The sequence below is a fragment of the Artibeus jamaicensis genome, unplaced genomic scaffold, assembly GCF_021234435.1.
Source record: "Artibeus jamaicensis isolate MK-2021 breed Jamaican fruit bat unplaced genomic scaffold, CSHL_Jam_final contig_240, whole genome shotgun sequence".
In the NCBI taxonomy this organism is placed as follows: domain Eukaryota; kingdom Metazoa; phylum Chordata; class Mammalia; order Chiroptera; family Phyllostomidae; genus Artibeus; species Artibeus jamaicensis.
In genome coordinates, this window is record NW_026521506.1 from 17,874,823 (window position 1) to 17,894,522 (window position 19,700).

The 19,700-nt window shown below is 38.9% G+C and overlaps 1 pseudogene; it reads right to left on the reverse strand.

Annotated features, from left to right (window-relative positions):
• Positions 1-2,238: 2,238 nt before the first annotated feature.
• LOC119043153 (40S ribosomal protein S2-like) lies at positions 2,239-17,447 on the reverse strand (annotated as a pseudogene).
• Positions 17,448-19,700: the final 2,253 nt, after the last annotated feature.

Consider the following 19,700-nt stretch of genomic DNA (forward strand, 5'->3'; position numbering starts at 1 on the left):
GCTTCTGTACAAACATAATTTGTCAAGTGTACGTGTGATTTGCTGGCTCACAACACACAGGAGAGTTCTATCTAGTAAACAAGCAGGTTTATTCTTTTCTCCAGGAATGTGTTAACTACAGAAAAGTGAACTAAGCTTGAATATGACTACTTAGTGAGCCATTTATAAGGGATAAGTATCTTTTTAAAACAACCAGAAGACTGTTAATATTCAAGCACCATTTGCTCCTGCAAATAAATAAGCCTCTAAAATAACTGCATTCAAAGTAGTGTAAAACATATCAATGCTTTATTTCCCCCCGACATGGCTTTTCCGACTCTTTACTATGCCTCTTTCTTATTTATTTATATTTTTAACTTTTTTATTGTTGTTCAAGTACAATTGTCTCCATTTCCTTCTCACCTCTCCATGGATGGAACTGGAGAGCATTATGCTAAGTGAAATAAGCCAGACAGTGAAAGACAAATACCAGATGATCTCACCTATAAGTAGAACCTAATCAACAAAACAAACAAGCAAACAAAATGTAACCAGAAATATTGATACTAAGAACATACTGTGCCTTTCTTACTGCTATGATAATGTGGCTGTAAAAATAAAACTACTGTACATCCCAAAATACAGAATACCTTTAGAGTAAAGTATATATCTGATTATTTGTTTTCATATTTATTTTATAATACTAAAGCCCAAACTATGATAAATTGCTTTACCGTCTCTACCAAGTTACCTATTACATACAAAATCAAACTCTTCATGTCAGAGCACCCTTTAGTAGCTTCAGACATGGACAACAGTGTGGTGATTGCTGAGGGGGTAGGGGAGTATAAAGAGACTTAATGGTAATGGAAAATATAATAAATATTGCTTTCAAGAAAAGGAAAGGTCTAAAGTGACATCAGGGTTACATTCATCTCAGCAGGGAGTTATTTGTCTTCATGCTGACATTCCCTCTGCTTTCCATGATAGCCACTGAGATGGCAGCATCTTGGTCCCCTCTTCTTGGGGATGCATGTTGCTAAACAGAGTGGGGCAGCAAAAACTTCAGGCCAGGATGAAATTACAGCTAAAACCACACATCTGTCCTGACCAGTATGGCTCAGTAGGTTGGGCATCATTTTGCAAAGCAAAAGGTTGCCAGTTCAATTCTCAGTCAGAGCACATGCTGGGGTTGCAGCCAGGCCCCTGTTTGGGGGTGCATGTGAGTGGCAACTGACTGATGTTTCTCTCTCAGATCAATGTTTCTCTCCCTGTCTTTCTCTGTCCCTTGATCTCTCTCTAAAAATAATAAATAAAAATTTAAAAACCTCCTGTCTGAGAATTCCAAGGTTCTCTAGGCATTTCCCAGTTGTCCCTCAATTGGAAACAAACTGGCTAAGACTTTTTGTCAATGGTGTTGAAGAACCACTCTGTGAATTTGAACAGCTGGGCTGTGGCTGTCTGGAACTCTTCCAGCAGTCTCCTGTTATCCTGTCACAGGTGACAAGAAGGCCAGCTTTTTAGATACTGGGATCTTTGAGAATTATTCTTTTGTATACTTGTAAAGAGAATACTTACTTGGTACTAATGAAATGTGATTTTTCTCTTACTTACCATTCAATACAGTCTGATGTCAATGTCAGCAAGCATTCCAATAAAAGCAATTACAAATATTGATATCCAAAGATAAAATTCAGGTTATGGTTCCTAAACACCTGTCTGCAACAGCTTTAAAATAATCTGCCTGGCCTTTAATTGGGAGTATGTGTATGTGAAAGCATTAAATATTAACTTTTAGTCATTTCACTGATGGCCATGATATAATGGTTACCGTGAAGGCTCACAGTGTACTTATTTCACCATGAGTCACCATCTGCATTTTGGGTATTGGAGTCTAAATTAAAATAAAACTGACTGTGAGTTTTATACATGGGTTCAAATCCTGGCTCTCCTTCTTTCTAGATGTGTGATTTTGGGTGAAACTTTTAACTTTTTTGAGCCTCATTTTTGTCTTATATAAAATGGAGATAATAGTATCACCTACTTTGGAGAGTTGTATGATTCAATAAGACAATCCACATGAGGTTGGCATATCATGCTTGCTCACTAAATATCACACATTGTTTTTGTTTTAAGCCCCAACTTAAAGCTCCAACAGTCAGCTCCAGTGGCTATCACTCTGTACTTTCCTGTTCAATGAGTGCTTAATTTTCTTTTATTTTTTTCAGGCTTAATTCATTTTATTTTTCTTGTATAAAATTATGTGGTGGCCACCGCTGGAGCCTGGGTACTCTGGACAGAAACTCTGGGATAGGTCTTTACAAGATGGTTAGTGAATTCCTGACAGGGAGATTTGGTGAGCACAGTCTCTTTCTAGAGGTCAGGGGTGAGACAGCTGTAGGTCTTAGAGATAGCATCAAAGGTGGCCTTGGCAAAGTTGCCCAGGGCAGCAGTGCAGCCCCTGGCTGAAGTATAGCAGTCATTGATACCAGCCATCAGCAGCAGCTTTTTGGTCACAGGGGCCAAGACTATGCCAGTGCCTCTGGGTGCAGGGATTAGGCACACCAGCACAGAGCCACAGCCCAGGTCACATTACAAGGGATGGTGTGGGGCTTGCCAATCTTGTTCCCCCAGTAACCTCCCTACACAGGGACAATAGAGAGCTTGGCCAGGATGATGGCCCCACAGATGGCAGTGTCCACTGTAGCACTTCACACCCAGACCAATGTGTCCATTGTAGCCCCCAATGGCAATAAATGCCTCAAACTGGATCCTATGGCCTGCATGTCTGCTTTTGCACAGGCATAATCTTCAAAACCTTGTTCTGGAGGGATGCCCCACCCCCCAAGAAAAAGTCAGATTCCTTGATGGGCAGAGAAAGGAGACAGATCTTCTCCAGGGACTTGATTTTCATTTCCTTCACCAGGTGGCCAAATTTGTTGGCAGGGATCCGCTCCTTAACCTAGGCCTTGTCTCCGCAGCTCCACGGCCTCAACCAACCCCAACTGTAGCCATGGTCTCAGCCCCACATGCCGTTGCCAAATCCTCCACAGAAGCCAAGGTAGCCTTCCATTCCAGAGCCTCCGGGGCCTATGGGGCCTCCGGGCCCTTCCACAGCACTGGCTTCATCTGCCACTGGGAGAAAAAAAGCTAATTTTCTTAAACATTACATTCTAACTTCCTTCACATTCCATGCTTTAGCATAAGGGCTTTAAAATGATGACAAAGATATTATCTTTGAAGGTAAGATTTATAAAGTTCTTTCTCTTTGTCATATTTTAACTTCTTAAATTTTTAGAAATAAGCTTGCTTCATGCATTATAAAAACAAAGATGCTAATTTTTCATTAATCATTTGTCTACAGTACAGAAACTAAAAAAGAAAAAAACATTTTTATAAAAATGGAAAATGAAAACCATGTGGCCGCATATTCAGGGACTTCTAAGAACACATGTTGATCTGTAAATAAAGATATGTAGAAATTAGAATGTCCTCATTCACAGGAAAATATACAAACTCAAAACCAAAACAGACAGCTATCTTTTTTCTGATCTAAATCTGACAGACCAGAAGTGAGGTATAAATTAGCAGACAGTATATTTAAAGTAGACAGCTACTAACAAATTGTGTAAAACAACCATTCCTGAAAATTAACTGAGGAGGGTGATACCAAGCTAACCCCAACTGCACCAGTTTTAGGGCCAAATTTAGAGGCCCAAGAAAGAAAACATTCATAGTAATTTTGTAGATAAGGGCTTTAAAATTTTTAGAATAGATTACTACGTAAAGACTATTATATAAATTATTATGGAGTCATAATAATCTTTCTCTTGTTATATAAATTATTATGGAAGCATAAACATCTTTTTCTTAACATAGGTAAATGCTAAAGTAGTATTTAATTATAATGCATTACTAGATTAGACTTTTTCTTTTTAATTTTTTTCTGGAAAAGCTATTAACACAATCTTGGTTTGAAGGCCAATTCTGCCACTGATGGCTATGAAGCCTTGAATAAAAGTATATTTTAAATACATTTTTAGCCCTGGTTGGTGTGGCTCAGTGCATTCAGTGCCTGCCGGCAAACCAAAGGGTTGTCAGTTCAATTTCCAGTTGGGGCATGTGCCTGGGTTGCAAGATGGGTCCCCAGTATGGGGCGTGCTAAAGGCAGCCACACATTGCTGTTTCTCTTCCTCTCTTTCTCCTTCCCTTCCCCTCTCTCTATAAATATATAAACAAAATATTTAAAAAGTAAATAAATACATTTTTAAACCTTTACCTCTAATTATTTTCCATCAAATTAAAGCATGTACATAATTTTAAAAACAAAATATTTTTCAAAGGTTTATAATGTTAAACAGCAGTCCTTGTTCTTTGTCTTCTGATTACCTAGTTTCATTTAGTATTTAAAATTTTTATGTAAAAAAATTATACAAGTAATATACAATATATTCCCAGTGGGAATGATTCAAATTATTCACAAGCACAGAAAACAAAATGCTCAAGTACTCTGTTTACATTCCACACTCTTTGAAGTAAATGTTGTCATCAGTTTGATGTGTCTTTCTGATCCATTCCCTACACATTTACATCTATATGTACCTACAAATTTGCTTGGTTACTTTATTGAGATCATGTCATAAAAATTACTTAGCAACTTTTTTCTCACTGAACAATATGCCCTACTTTTCATGACAGTGAAAAAAGACCTACTTTATTTTTTAAGTACTGCATAATACTACTGCATAGTACTGCATAAAGCATGTTTATTTAACTGATGAACATTTTGATTTTCCTACTTGTGTAACTAAAAATAATGTAGCAGTAAACATCTTTGTTCTTATCTCTTTGTATGCACACATATACTAGGTCCAAAAGTATGCATATTTTATATTTGGACACAACTGAAAAATTTCTCTCCAAAGAAGTCATAATGTTCTACAGACTTCCAGCAAATGTGGGAAATTTTACCAATTATATGGACAAAAAAACTTGTTTTAATCTTGCTTTCCCTGATAACTAGTCAGATTATATACATTTACACATTTGTAATTGCCATTTAAATTTCTTCTTCTCTGAATGGTGTAATCATGTCATTTCCAACCCTGTCTTCAAAATAAGTTTTTTGTCTTTTCTTTAAGAAATTCTGCCCCCCCATATTTCCTGGATATAAATTTTCTCATATATGTTGCAACAATTTCTCCCAATCTGTCACTTTCCTTCTTAATTTAGATCACAGCATGTACTAATTAATAATATAACCAAGTTATATAATTTATTGTAACATTTATTGATTGCATACTTAAAATGTTTATTCATTTTCTGTAGGGATGTTTCTTTTTAAAAAAATATTTTGTATTTATTTATCTTTAGAGGGAAAGGGAAGGAGAGAGGGAGAGAAATATCAATGTATGGTTGCTTCTCAAGCATCCCCTGCTGGCAACTGGCCTGCAACCCAGGCATGTGCCCTGACTGGGAATCGAACCATGATCCTTTGTTTCGCAGGCCCAAGCTCAATCCACTGAACTATGCCAGCCAGGGTGGGATGTTTCTTTTAAAAATATATTTTATTGATTATGGTATTGCAGTTGTCCCAATTTTTCCCCTTTGTCCCCTTCCACCTGGTATCCCGCATTACATCCAGCATCCCCTTCCCTACTTCATGTCCATGGGTCATGCATATAAGTTGTTTGGCTACTGCATTTCTCATACTGTTCTTTCAAAAATTATTTTAAATTTCATTTATTTACTTCTATTTAAAATTTTATTTATTTATTTATTTTTAGAGAGAGGGAGAGAAATATCAATGTGTGGTTTCCTCTCACAGGCCATGCCACCTACTGGGGACCTGGCCTTCAAGCCAGGAATGTGCCCTGACTGGGAATTAAACCAGTGACCTTTTGGTTCACAGGCCAGCACTTGATCCACTTACCCACACCGGGCTATTTCCCATACTGTTCTTAAAATTCCCCTGTCTATTCTGTGCATACCAATTTGTACTTCTTAATCCCTGCACCTATTCCCCCATTCTCCACTTCTTCCCATCTGATAACCCTCTAAACAATTTCTGTATCTATGATTCTGTTTCTGTTCTGTTTGTTTGCTTAGTTTGTTTTTTAGATTCAATTGTTGATTGTTGCGAATTCAGTTGTTGATTGTTGCAACTTTAATGTTCATAGTTTTGATCTTTTTTAGTATATTTTATTGATTATGCTATTACAGTTGTCCCAATTTTTTCTCTCTTTTATCCCTCCTCCCTGCAACATCCCCAGCCTGGAGGGCATTACCCCCTTAGTCCATGTACATAGGTTGTACATATAAGTTCATTGGCTTGTCTATTTCCTATGCTGTTATTAACCTACCCTTGTCTGTTTTATGCCTACCATTTATGCTTCTTATTCCCTGTCCCTCCCCATGATTCTCTCCCTTCCTTCCCCTTTTGATAATGTTCCATGTGATCTCCATTTCTATGATTCTGTTCCTGTTCTAGTTGTTTGCTTAGTTTTTGTTTTTTAGGTTCAGTTGTTGATAGTTATGAGTTTGTTCTCATTTTATTGTTCATAGTTTTGATCTCCTTTTTCTTAGAGGAGTCCATTTAACATTTCATATAATAATGGCTTGGTGATGATGAACTCCTTTAACTTGACCTTATCTGAGAAGCACTTGATCTGCTCTTGCATTCTAAATGATAGCTTTGGTGGATAGAGTAATCTTGGATGTAGGTCCTTGCCTTTTCTGACTCTGAATACTTCTTTCCAGACCTTTCTTGCCTGTAAGGTCTCTTTTGAGAAATCAGCTGACAGTCTGATGGGAACTCCTTTGTAGATGTCTGTCTCCTTTTCTCTTGCTGCTTTTAAGATTCTCTCCTTCCCTTTAATCTTGTGTAATGTAATTATTGTATGCCTTGGTATGTGCTTCCTTGGGTCCAACTTCTTTGGGACTCCCTGAGCTTCCTGGACTTCCTGGAAGTATATTCCCTTTGCCAGGTTGGGAAAGTTCTTCACTATTTTTTCAAATATGTCTTCAATTTCTTGCTGTTCCTCTTCTTCTGCTGCTACCCCTATGATTTAGATGTTGGAGTGCTTAAAGTTATCCCTGAAGTTCTGAAACCTCTCTTCATTTTTTGCATTTTTTTTCTTCATTCTGTTCCAGTTGGATGTTTATTTCTTCCTTTTGTTCCAAATTGTTGACTTGAGCCCTGGTTTCTCCCTTCACTGTTGTTTCTCTGTATATTTTGCTTTATCTCACCTTATGTAGCCTTCATTTGTTCCTTCATTTTGCGAACAAGCTCAATCAATTCTGTGAGCATCCTGATTATCAGTGTTTTGAACTCTGCATCTGATAGGTTGTCTATTTCTTTGTTACTTAGCTCTTTTTTCTGGTGATTTGATCTGTTTTTTCATTTGTGCCATATTTCTTTGTCTTGGTGCCCTAGTCTGGATGAATATTTCTTTAACTCCTTGGTCAGATTTCCACATAGATTGCTATTCTAGCAGTTCTAGTTGTTTATTATTTTAAAATTGGTTTTGTTATCCTTTTTTTTTTTGGTTGTGCAAAGAAGCAAAGTGCTTCTGCCTACACCTCAATCTTAGCTGGAACTCTCTGATATTTTTCTTAAATAAGACCCTTATGCTAAGTGAAATAAGCCAGGCAGTGAAAGACAAATACCATATGATCTCACCTATTAGTGGGACCTAAAAAACAAAACAAAGAAATGACCAAAATAGAACCAGAGACATGGAAATAAGGAATAAACTAACAGTGACCAGAGGGGAGGAAGGAGGGGATAATGGGGGAAAGAAGGGAAAAAAGTCTAGTCAAGGAACATGTATAAAGGACCCATGGACATAGTCAACAGAGTGGAGATTGACTCTGGGTGCAGGGAGTGGGTAGGGTGGAGGAGAGCAACAGGGGAAAATATTGGTACAATTGTAATTGAACAAAATTTTTAAAAAGGAAAAAAAGAGAAAGCACTCAGAAGTGAAATTATAAAGATTAAAAAAGCATTTCATATAATAATGCTTGGTAATGATGAACTCTTTTAGCTTTACCTTGTTGGGGAGGCACTTTTTTCTGTCCTTTAATTCAAATAGTAGCTTTGCTGGATAGAGTAATCTAGGTTGTTGGTCCTTGCTTTTCATCATTTTGAAAACTTGTTACCAATCCCTTCTAGCCTGCAAAGTTTCTTTTGAGAAATTAGCTGACAGTCTTATGGGAACTCTTTTGTAGGTAACTCCTGGCTTTTCTCTTGCTGCTTTTAATATTTTCTCTTTATCTTTAAACTTTGGCCTTTTAATTATGATGTGTCTTGGTGTGGTCCTCATTGTGTCCATCTTGTTTGGGTCTTTCTGTGCTTCCTAAATTTGTATGTCTATTTCCTTCACCAAATTAGGTGAGTTTTCTTTCATTCCTTTTTCAAATAAATGTTGAATTTCTTGCTCTTTCTCTTTTCTTTCTGGCACCTGTGTGATTTGGATGTTGGTACTTCGAAATTGTCCCAGAGGCCCCTTAGCCTATCCTCATGTTTTGGATTCTTTTTTCAGCTTGCTATTCTTATTGAATGTTTTTATCTTCTTTATGTTCCAGATCATTGATCTGATCCTTTGCTCTATCCACTCCACTGTTGATTCCCTGTAATTTTTTCTTTATTTCACTAAGTGTAACCTTCATTTCTGCCTGGGTCTTTTTTTATAATTATATTTATTGATTATAGTATTACAGCTGTCCTGATATTTTCCTCTTTGCCCCCTTCCACCCAGCACTTCCTACCTGCTCAGGCATTCCTCCCACCATTTCTTATGTCCATGGGTCATGTGTATAAGTTCTTTGGCTACTCCATGTCCTATACTATACTGTACATCCTTATGGACATTTTGTAACTACCTAATTGCATTTCTTAATCTCACTTCTTTAGTAATTCTCCCCATCCTCCCTCCAATCTGGAAACCATTTGGTAACTCACTTCTTTTTTCTTGCTGCTTTTAAGAGTCTTTCTTTATCTTTAACCTTTGGCTTTTTACTTATGATGTATCCTGGAGTGGCTCCTTTGCATCTATCTTGTTTGTGACTCTCTGTGTTTCCTGGACTTGCATGTCCATTTCCTTCACCAAATTAAGGAAGATTTCCTTCACTGCTTTTTTTCAGATAGATTTCCAATTTATTGCTCTTTATCTTCTCCTTCTAACACCCCTGTGATGTGAATTTTGGGCCTCTTGAAGTTGTCCCAGAGGAAGCTTATACTATCCTCATTTTTTGGATTCTTTTTTTTTCTTGTTGTTCTGCATGGTTGTTTTTTACTTCCTTATGTTCCAAATCATTGATTTGATTCTCAGCTTCATCCACTCTACTATTGTTTCTCTGTAAATTGTTATTTTAATTATATTTCATTTCTGACTTGGTCTTTTTTTTTTTTTAAAAAGCACATACTATCTCATTTAATGCAGAAAATATTTGACAAAATGCAACAAAATTTCATGGTAAAACACACAATAGAAATAATCTACTGCTGCATAATAAAAGCCATATATAAAAAATCCATGGCAAACAACAATGGCAAAAAAAACAAAGCTTTTTCTTTTTTTTTCTTAATTAAATAAATTTATTTTTTTTGAATTGTTTATGCTGTTACAGTTGTTCTATTCCCCCCATTCATTCCCCTCCACCCTGCCCCCCCAACCCCCTCATTACCCCCCCTTTAGCTTATGTCCATATGTCTCAAGTCCTTTAGGTTCTGTATTTCCCATACTATTCTTGCCCCCCCCGTCTATTTTCTATCTACTGTCTATGCTACTTGTTTTCTGTACCTTCTCTCCCCGTCTTCTCCTCCCACTCCCCTGTTGCTAACCCTACTTGAGATCTTCATTTCTATGTTTCCACTCCTGATCTAGCTGTCCTTTTAGTTTGCTTTCGTTTTAGGTGTGGTTGTTAATAACTGTGAGCTTGTTGTCCTTTCACTGTTCATGTTTCTTTAACTTCTTTTTCTTAGATAAGTCCCTTTAACATTTCATATAATAAGGGCTTGGTGATGATGAACTCCTTGAATTTGGTCTTATCTGAGAAGCACCTTATCTGTCCTTCCGTTCTAAATGAAAGTTTTGCTGGGTAGAGCAATCTTGGTTGTAGGTCTTTAGTTTTCATGACTTGGAATATTTCTTTCCAGCACCTTCTTGCCTGTAAGGTCTCTTTTGAGAAATCTGCTGACAGCCTGATGGGGACTCCTTTGTAGGTGATTGTCCCCTTAGCTCTTGCTGCTTCCAGGATTCTCTCCTTCGTTTTAATTTTGACTAATGTAATTATGATATGCCTTGGTGTGTTTCTTCTTGAGTCCAACTTTTTTGGTACTCTCTGGGCTTCTTGGATTTCTTGGAAGTCTGTTTCCTTTGCCAGATTGGGGAAATTTTCTTTTATTATTTGTTCAAATAGTTTTTCCACTGGTGGTTGTGTCTTTCCCCTTCTGGTACCCCTATAATTCGGATATTGGAGCGTTTATAGATGTCCTGGAAGTTCCTAAGCTTCTCCTCATTTTTCTGAATTCTTATTTCTTCATTCCTTTCTGATTGATCATTTTTTTCTTCCTTCTGGTTCACTCCATTGAGTTGAGTCCCAGTTTTTTTTTCATCTCTATGGGTTTCCTGTGGAATTCCATTCATTTCCCTTAATTTAGCCTTCATATGTTTCTCTAATTTGTGGCTATAGTCCACCAGATCTGTGAGGAAGCTGACGACCAGTGTTTTAAACTGTGCGTCTGAGAGATTTGCTATTTCTTCGTCACTTAGATTTATCTCCGGGACTTTGAGGTCCCCCTGCGACATTTTTGGTCTGTTCTGGCCCTTTAAGTGAGAGAAGCGGCGCCTTGGAGTCCCAGGTCGCTGGGTTGTGACGCTGTATGTGGGGGTGTGGTCAGAGCGGGGAAAATGGCGCCGCCGCCGCAGCCGGTCCCACCGCTCACTCCCTCACCCGCGCATAACCGGGCACCCAGTGTCAACTCGCTGCCACCGCCTCCCCACTGACTCCTCCGTAGTCGCTCCCCCGGTGGGCTGCTCACTAGGTCCAATCCTGGGTTTGGAACCCGTGCGACTGGATTCACGCGTCTGGATTCCCGCGCCCCGCGCCCGGGTCGATCGAGTTCTCCTTTGTAACTCCTCACCCGCCGCCCGCCGGTTTCGCCCCTTACTGGCCGGACCGAAGAATTTGTTGTTTGCGGACTTCCGAAAAGTCGCGCGTCTGGATTCCGCGCCCGCGCCCGGGTCGATCGAGTTCTCCTTTGTATCTCCTCACCCGCCGCCCGCCGGTTTCGCCCCTTACCGGTCGGGCCGAAGAATTTGTTGTTTGCGGACTTCCGAAAAGTTCAGTTTTCCGTGTTCTGGTTGTGTTTTCTGATGCTAATATTTAGTTGTCCTTAAACTTGGTTGTGAGAGGAGGCAGGCACATCCACCTTAAACCTCCATCTTGGCGGAAGTCCCTGGTCTTTTTTTTTATGCTGCCGAGGTCCTCATTAAGTTTCTTGAGCATCCTTATAACCAGTGTTTTGAACTCTGCATCTGATAAGAGTGCTTATCTCCATTTATTTTTCTAGAGTTTTGATCTGTTGTTTCATTTGGGCCATGTTTCTTTATCTCCTCATATTGGCAGCCTCCCTTTGTTTGTTTCTATGTATTAGGTAGAGCTGCTTTGACTCTGTGTCTTGGTAGGGTGGCCTTATGTAGAAGGTGTACTGTAAAGTCCAGTGACAAAGCCTCCCCTATCACCCATACTGGGTACTTGAGGTGTGCCCTTTTGGGGGGCCGAGTACACCCACCTAATGTAGTTGAGCCTTGCTTGCTGTTTGCAATCAATGGGAGGGATTAACCTAGGCTAGTCAGCTGCAAGGACTTGCTGTGACCACTGACCACCAATATATGCTGTCTGTGGAGGATCAGCTGAGTGGTGGCAGGGTCACGCTGCTCTTATATGGTCTGTAGCTATCCACTGGGTACATTGGCCCTGGAGTTTCCCAGGTGGTGCAGGCCAATATCAACCCTCACCTGTGTTTTGCCCAGGGCTACCCTGCCTGAGCTGTAAAACAATTTGAGGTGGCTATTACTTGTGTTGGGTTTAAGGATTCCCAAGGGAAGCCAAACTGTGAATCTAATCTGGCTACCACCACTAGGGCTCACTGAGGGCAGCTGTTGCTTGTTTGACAGGATTTAGGAGCCAAGATCAGCCATTCTTATGGAAAAGAAGCTTTCATGGGCCTGTAAGTTGGGTGGGGTATAGCCTCTGGTGGTCTCTAAGGTGGGTCAAACAGTGTGAGCCAAGTTGATGGAGTCTCAGTTATGGCACTAGATGTTGGCTCTGTAGGGGTAGCATTTTGCAAAGGGAGAATGGCCTCTGTTCATCTTGGTGCCAGACACTTAATTTTCTTCCTATATGCTACTGGTGCCTTTCAAGCTGCTACCTTGGTGCTGGAGCTCAGAAGTAGTGAGCCTGAGTGAGTCCACATGTGGTTTCTTTGAGAAGAGCTGCTTGGGGCTCTAGAAGTTTCTTCCATTGACTTGATCTCTGCTGATTTTGCAGCTAGGAGTTGTGGGGACGTATTTTTCTGCCATTGGAATCCTGAACTGGGAGACCTGGTATGGGTCTGGGAATCCTTACTTCTGCTGAGAAATCCCTCCAGAATTTTTATCTATGTGGGTGTGAGACCAGCCCATTCTTTATCAGCCATCTTCATACCACTTTGTATGGATGTGGTTTCTTTAATTCCATAGTTGTCACACTTCCATTCACCTCAATTTCTAACATTTCTGAGGGATGTTTGTTCTATATTTTAGTTGTGATTTTGATGTGATTGTGTGAAGAGGCAAGCCATGTTGGCCTATGCCACCATCTTGACCAGAAATCTTTCCTGGGTCTTTTTTGATGCTTTTGAAGTACACACTGAATTCTTTGAGTATCCTAATGATCGGTGTTCTGACCACTGTATCTGATAGATTGCTTATCTCCATTTTGTTTAGTTTTTTTTTTTTTCCTGGAGTTTTGTTCTGTTCTTTCATTTGGGCCACAATTTATTTGTCTCCTCATTTTGGCAACCTCCCTGTATTTGTTTCTATGTTTTAGGTAGAGCTGCTTAGACTCCCTGTCTTAGTAGCATAACCTATTGTAGAAAAGTACAACTCTAAGTTGTATGGAGCAGAGCCTTAAGTAATCACCAGGGCAGGGCAACCCATGTACACCAGGTTGATGGAGTCTCAGATGGACTCGCTTGTAGTTCTGTGTCAGGGAGAACTCAGAAAGGGGATTATGGCTGCCACCTAGCTTCTTTAGTTTTGTCCAGGAGGAAGCAGCCCCCAACACTCACCCTGATGTCAGATACTTCAGTTCCTCCCCATATGCCACTCGTGCCTTTCTAGATGCTGTTCTGGTGCTAAAGCCCAGAGTTAGTGAGTCTGTGTAAGTCCTAAGTTCATTGTGGGCCTTTTAGGTGGAGACACCTTAGTGTCCTTCAGTTTCTTCAGCCACCCCAGATCTCACTGGTTTGTAGAGCCAGAAGTTATGGATACTTATCTTCCTGGCACTAGAACCCTGGGCTTGGTGGTCTGGTGTGGAACTGGGATCACTTGCTCCTGAGGAATCCTCCTGAATTTTATCCTTGACACAGGGTGTGGAGCTACCAGTTTCTCTTCATCTTTGCATCTCCATGACTCCACCCCTCCTACCCATCTGGATGAATGTGATTTCTTTTATTACTAGGTTGTCAGACTTCCATACAGATCGATTTCCTGATGATTCTGGTTTATAGTTGTTTTTCTAGTTAAGTGGTAATTTTTTTCGTGGTTGTGTAAGGAGGTGAGCCATGTTAACCTACACCTCAATCTTGACTGGAAGTCTCTGTTTAAGGAAATTTCATTTGAATCTTGCTAAATGATCTTCCTCAATCTATGATAAAAATATCATTTATTTTCTTCTTAAACCTTGGTATTGTAATCAATGACATTACTGACATTTAGTCCTTTAAAAAATTTTTTTAATCTTATTTCCCCATTACCATTTGGTCCCCTTATACTCCCCAGCAATCACTATACTGTTGTCCATGTCCATGAGTCCTCTTCCTTTTTGCTTAATTCCTCCACCCTTTAACCTCTCACCACTTAGCCGTCATCATGCTCTTTACCTATGAGTCTGTCTGCATTTTCCTTGTTAGTCCAGTTTGTTCATTAGATTCCACATATGAGTGAAATCAATTGTATTTGTTTTTATCTGACTGGCTTATTTCACTTACCACAATGTTTTCTAGGTCCATCTATACTATTTCAAAAGGTAAACTTCCTTTTTATGGCTGACTGGTATTCCATTGGATAAGTGTGCCACTGTTGTTATATCCACTCATCTACTGATGGGCACTTGGGCTGCTTTCATATCTTGGTGATTGTAACTCATGCTGCAATGAATATGGAGGTACTTATGTTCTTTTGAATCAGTGTTTTGGATTCCTTTGGATATATTCCCAGAGGTGAGATCACTGGGTCAAAGGCAGATCCATTTTTAATTTTTTGAGATATCTCCATACTGCTTTTCGCAGTGGATGCACCAATCTGCGTTTCCACCAACATTGCAAAAGTGTTCCCTTTTCTCTATATCCTCCCCAGCACTTGTTTTTTGGCTTATTGATGATAGTCATTCTAACAGATATGAGATGATATCTCACTGTGGTTTTAATTAGCATTTCTCTAATGATACCTGTCATTGAGCATCTTTTCACATGTCTATCAGCCATCTGTGTGTTCTCTTTGGAGAAGTGTCTATTCAGGTACTTAGCCCATTTTTATTGGGTTATTTTATTTTTGGTATTGAGTTTCTAAGTTCTTTATAAATTTTGGACATTAACCCCTTATAAGATGTGTCAGTGTATATGTTTTCCCATTCTGTTTGGTGTCTTTATTTTTGCTGAAGTTTTCCTTTGCTGTGCAAAACTTTTCAGTTTGATGAAGTCCCATTTATTTATTTTTTCTTTTGTTTTTGTTGTCTGGGGAAATATATGAGATAAAAAATTTCTATTGGCAATGTCCAAGATTCAGCTGCCTAAGTTTCCTTCTACTATTTGAATGGTAGAATCTAATATTTAAGTCTTTAATCCATTTTGAATGTATTCTTGTGTGGGGTGTAAGATGTTCTAGTTTCATCTTTCCACACTTATCTGTCCCATTTTCCCAACATCATTTATTGAGTAAGCTATATTCAGTCCATTGCATGTGCTTCCTTCCTCTGTCCAATATTAATTGACTATAAAGCTGTCGGTTTACTTCTGGGCTCTCTATTTTGTTCCATTGATCTATGTGTCTGTTTTTATGCCAGTACCATGGTATTTTGATTATTATGGCCTTATAATAGTTTCATGTTAGGTAGTGTGATTCTTCTATCTTTGTGCTTCTTTCTCAGGATTGCTGTTGCTATGTAGGGCCTTTTGTAGTTCCATATAAATTTTTGAAATATTTATTCTAGTTCTGTGAAATACATCATTGGAATCTTGATAGGAATTGCATTGAACCTATTGATTGCTTTGGGTAGTATAAACATTTTAATGAAGTAAATTCTTCCTATTCATGAACACAGAATGTGCTCCACTTGTTTGTATGTTCTTCAGTTTCTTCCTCCAGTGTCTTATACAATTCCTAGAACAGTTTTTTTTTTACATCATTTGTTAGGTTTATTCCCGGGTATTTTATTCTTTTTGTAGCAATAGTGAATGAGACAGTTTACTTTAAAAAAATTTTATTGATTATGCCATTACAGTTGTCCCAGTTCCCCCTTCATTCCCCTCCACCCTGCACACCCCTCCCCCTACATTCCCCCCTTTAGTTCATGTCCATGAGTCACAAGTTCTTTAGCTTCTACATTTCCCATGCTATTCTTGCCCTCGCCCTATTTTCTCCCTACCATCTATGCTACGTATTCTCTGTACCTTCTCCCCCCTTCTCCTTCTCCCACTCCCCTGTTGCTAACCCTCCATGTGATCTTCATTTCTATGGTTCTGCTCCTGATCTAGCTGTCCTCTTAGTTTGCTTTTGTTTTAGGTGTGGTTCTTAATAACTGTGAGTTTGCTGTCCTTTCACTGTTCATATTTTTTATCTTCTTTTTCTTAGATAAGTCCCTTTAACATTTCATATAATAAGGGCTTGGTGATGATGAACTTCTTGAATTTGATCTTATCTGAGAAGCACTTTATTTGTCCTTCAATTCCAAAAGAAAGCTTTGCTGGATAGAGTAATCTCGGATGTAGGTCCTTGCCTTTCATGACTTAGAATACTTCTTTCCAGCCCCTTCTTGCCTGTAAGGTCTCTTTTGAGAAATCCACTGACAGTCTGATGGGAACTCCTTTATAAGTGACTGTCCCCTTATCTCTTGCTGCTTTGAGAGTTCTCTCCTTCATTTTAATCCTGGCTAACATAATTATGATGTGCCTTGGTGTGTTCCTCCTTGGGTCCTACTTCTTTGGGACTCTCTGAGCTTCCTGGACTTTCTGGAAGTCTATTTCCTTTGCCAGATTGGGGAAGTTCTTCTTTATTATTTGTTCAAATAAGATTTCCACTTCTTGCTCTCCCTCTTCCCCTTCTGGTACCCCTATAATTCAGGTGTTGGAATATTTGAAGATGACTTGGGGGTTCCTAAGCCTCTCCTCATTTTTTGAATTCTTGTTTCTTCATTCTTTTCTGTTTGGTTGTTTCTTTCTTCCTTCTGGTCCACTCCATGGATATGAGTCACAGTTGTCTTTCCATCACTATTGGATCCCTGCATATTTTCTTTCATTTCACTTAATGAAGCCTTCATTTTTTCTCATCTAATTTGTGATCAGAATCAACCAGTTCTATGAGCATCCTGATCACCAGTGTTTTGAACTGTGCATCTGATAGGTTGACTATCTCTTGGTGGCTTAGAAGTATTGGCTCTGGGGCTTTGAGCTGTTCTGCTTGAGCCATAATGTGTTGGTCTGTTCGCACCTGTTAAGTATGAGGGGTGGAGGCTTATATGTTTACTAGGGCTGTCTACCTGGTTGCTGGGTTGTGACTGGGGGCGGGGTCAGAGAGGAAGCAATGGCATTTGTTGTGCTCTTTCTCAGATTTCGGTCCCTTCTGCCACTTCCCACAAGCAAATTGGGCCCTTCTGTGCTTGTTCCCAGGTGTGTGGGCTTGTATATGTACTAGGATCCTGTGGGTTTCCCCAGTAGCTTCTCCTGTGAGGCTGGGAAACTCTCCCAGCACTTCAGTCCCTGAAAGTTTTTCCAGTTGATTCTTTTAAGTTTTATTTCCCGTTGCTGGGGCCCTGGGTTGCATGGCCTGTCTCAGTGACCATTTTTAAACCTTCCTGTTTATCTGTGGGTGAATGTGTGTCTGCAGTCAGCCAGCCGCCTTGCAAGACATACTGGGTTTTGGTCCCATGCCTGCCGGTCCGCTAACCACCACCTTTTCCTGCTCTGACCCCTTTCTGCCAGCCATTGACTCTGCCCCTCTTACCAGTCTAGATAAATAGTTCGTTGTTGTCGGACTTCAATACAGTTCAATTTTCTGTCTGTTTGGTTGTGTTTTTGTTTCTAAATCTTTGTTGTCTTTAAATTTGGTTGTGTGAGGAGGTACAGTATTTCCACCTATGACTCCATCCTGGCTGGAAGTTCAGGACTGTTTTCATAATTTCCCTTTCTGTTATTTCATTATTGGTATATAAAAATGCAACTGATTTCTGGATATTATTTTATATCCTTCTATTTTGGTGAATTGATTTCTCAGTTGTAGTAGTTTCCTGGTGGAATCCATACAGTGTCATGTCATTTGCAAATAAAGGCAGTTTTACTTCTTCCTTTCCATTTAGATGCCTTTTATTTCTTCCTATATGGTTGCTGTAGTAACTTTCAGTTGTCCTTACATAGTACTTCCAGTACTATGTTGAAAAAGAGAGGTGAAAGTGGACCTTCCTGTCTTCTTCCTCATCTTAAGGGAAATGCCTGTAGTTTTTCCCATTGAGGATATTGGCAGTTGGTTTGTCATATATGACCTTTATTATGATCAGTTATGTTCCCTCTATTTCCACTTTGCTGAGAGTTTTTATCATAATTGGGTGTTGGATTTTATCAAATGCTTTTTATGCATCTATTGATATGATGATGTGGTTTTTATTCTTTATTTTTTAATATTATGGATCACATTGATTTGTGAATGTTGTATCAACCTTGCATTTCTGTTGCTCATGATATATGTTCTTTTTGATGGATTGCTGTATTCAGTTTGCTAATATTTTTTTGAGAATTTTAACCTCTATGTTCAGCAGGGCCACTAGGCCTATAATTTTCTTTCTTTTTTGGGGGGGGGGGGTTGTCTGGTTTTAGCATTAGGATAATGCTGACCTTGTAAGATGAACTTGGGAGCCATCCTTTATCTTGAATATTTTGAAATACTTCAATAAGGAGAGGTATTAATTTTTCCCAGAATGTTTGATAAGATTCATCTGTGGAGCCATCCAGTCCAGGGCTTTTTTTTTTTAAATTAATGATTAATTTTTACTAGGTGTAATCTGTCTATTCAGAGTCTCTGATTCTTTCTGATATACTTTTGGAATATTGTATGTTTGTAAGAATTTATCTACTTCATCCAGGTTGTCCAGTTTGTTGGCATATAGTTGTTTATAATATTTTCTTACTACCCTTTATATTTCTTTGGTGTCCATTGTCATATCTCCTCTTTCACTTCTTATTTATTTGGGTCCTCTTTATTTATGGGTCTGGTTAGAGGTTTGTCAATATGCTTTATCTTTTCAAAGAACCAGCTCTTAGATGCATTGATCTTTGTTTCATATTTTAGACTCTATTTTATATATTTTTGCTCTGATATTTATTATTTCCATCCTTCTACTCACTTTGGGCTTTATTTGTTATCCTTTTCAAGTTACACCTTTACCTTTCAGTGTAAAGTTAGATTGTTTATTTGAGCTTTCCCTCATTTTTTTTTTCAACATAGGCCTATAATGCTATGTATTTCCTTTTCAGGATTGTTGTCCCATTGTCCCACAGATTTTGGATTGTTGTGTCCTCATTTTCCTTTGTTTCAAGGTATATTTTGATTTCTTCCTTGATCTCATTGCCGACCCATTCATTGTTTAATAACATGTTATGTAGCTTCCATGTCTGTTTGTTTTTCAGTGTTCTTCATGTAAGTGATTTCTAGTTTCATAGCACTTGGTCAGAAAAGGTGCTTGGTATAATTTTGATCTTCTTAAATTTATTGAGACTTGTTTTGTGTCCTAACATGTAGTCTATCCTAGAAAACATTCCATGTGCACTTGAAGAGTATGTATCTGCTGCTGTTTTGGGGCGAAATGCTCTGAAGATATCAGTTAAAATCATTTGATCTAGTGTGTTATTTAAGGCAGTTGTCTCCTTGTTGATTTTGTGTCTGGAAGATTTATCCATTGAAGTAAAAGGGGTGTTAAAATCCCTGACTAGGACTGTATTTCTGTCCGTCTCTCCCTTTATGTCCATCATGATTTGCTTCACATATTTAGGTGCTCCTATGTTGGGTGCATACATGTTGACTAAGGCTTTATCCTCTTGTTGGATTGTTCCCTTTATCATTGTGTGGTGTCCTTCTTAGTCTCTTACTATAGCTTTTGTTTTAAAGTCTATTTTGTCAGATGTAATTACTGCTGCCTCAGCATTTTTCCCTTTCCATTTGCATGTAATATCTTTTTCCATCCCTTTC